The sequence below is a fragment of the Bidens hawaiensis genome, unplaced genomic scaffold, assembly GCF_021521415.1.
Source record: "Bidens hawaiensis isolate Kalapana, Puna unplaced genomic scaffold, B.hawaiensis_p1.1 tig00043874_1, whole genome shotgun sequence".
Taxonomy (NCBI): Eukaryota; Viridiplantae; Streptophyta; class Magnoliopsida; order Asterales; family Asteraceae; genus Bidens; species Bidens hawaiensis.
In genome coordinates this window covers 1,907-3,812 of record NW_027497780.1, presented here as the reverse complement: position 1 = coordinate 3,812, position 1,906 = coordinate 1,907, and positions in this window count along the sequence as shown.

The following is a 1,906-nucleotide window of genomic DNA, read 5'->3' as shown; positions in this document are numbered from 1 at the left end:
GTGCTATATATGTGTTACTATCAAAATATGTTGCGTAATCAGTGTATGTTTTGCATTACAGGGGAAGGTTCATGTACATTTTGATCTTAACATGAGTACGTAGGAAATAATGACAATTTATTTTAAAAATGTGAACGTAATAAACAATACCAATCTACATAAACAATGACTTATAATAACAAAGAAAAGAACTTAAAAATTACAACAAAAGAATCAAAATCAAGAACAAAATAATAACAGCATATACCAACAAATACTTATAACAGCAAAAGAAAACATATAATAATAACAAAATATAAATAAGAAAATACTTATAACGTCTCATAATCGAAAATTAGCAAATACGAACAAAAAATAGCAGCAAACACTTATAAAAATAAACCTAATCATAACAACAAATTGGTTCTCACCGTTTTCATGTTAAAAATAAAATGTATTTGATCTTGTTTCTTGCATTACATGCATATTTAGCTGCGCTTGTATTCAAGAGTTTTTTAATTCACAACATGCATGATTGACACATTATCCCACGATTATAGAAGATTAGGAGCAATTCCCTTTTATGCATACAATTGGGTCGATTTGGGTTATGTTTATCTTGGGTGGGTTAAATGGTTGAATTGAAAATTAAAAAAAGTTAATTATTATGAAACTAAAAAACAGAATAAAAGATGTTCGAGGGCAGTCTGACCTATCGAGTTTGAGTTTTTTTATACGAACTAGAAATTATCCATTTGTCCCGTTGCACAACCTGCCTCATCGTCCTTGGTTTTAAGAGGCATGATCAAGTCTCATATCGATAATCAACACACAAACTAAACGAATAACTCTCGTTTATATTAATCAGAAAATATAACTCTAAAAACTGATTACAAACTATCAAACCCTAACTCGGTTTGACTCTTGATGAACCCAAACTCGGTTACATCTTGTACACCTTCTCTAATGTCTAACCATAACCCGGTTTATATAGACTAACCTAACTTTCTAGTCAAGACATTACCAAATATAATAAACCCTAATTGTAACCCCATAAACCCATTACATAATAATGAATCTCACGGGCCCAATAGGTCAAACCCGGTCACCTACACGTGACAGGCCTATTAAGTTGGAAATTACTTCCAACAATCACCCCCTAATTCTCGACTCGAAATAGGTAGATCTTCATATCCGAGCATGTATCTTTTGCCCTTTTTGATTTAACTCATGAACTTGACCTTCTCGGTTTTCACAGCCATCTTGGCCTTGATCTCCCCGGAACTTTTCTTGATCCATAGATGTGTTCTTCGGCTCCCCCGAACTCGACTACCTCTGTGACCTTGTCCCCGACCATTCACCCGGTCGTATGAACTCGCATAACCACTCCTTTGGCTGCAATCCCGGTCATCTAATCGAGCGAACATCAATCTTCCTTGATCTTTTTTTGTTCCCAGATCAAAACACGAGCACATCCTCCAAATCAAAACCTTGACCAAAACATAACTCGTTCAACCCGTATAAAAACACACTTTGATTAATCCGTCTTGTTCAACCCAAACAAAAACCAACAATAATGATTAAACCTTCTTATTTAACCAATAAATATTAAACCAAATTAATGATAAACTTTCTTTTTCTTTTCCTTCGATTTTTTCTTTTACGTAGCTTACTATAACCAGTTGACTTTTGTGAGAAGCCTTTTATAATCACAAAGCCAAAACCAATCTCTCGTGACCACCTACGTAACCACAAAACCGAAAAGAAAACCCACAGGAAACGGGAAACCAAACGCCACTCCGCAAACTCAATCTCTCGCCGGAAACTGCTTTCCGCACAACAAACCTATTGAAGCCCTGAAGGAACCTACTTGTTCTCCAAGTTCAGCGCTCACCGCACCAGACCACTTACCCAACTCGGTTTCGAC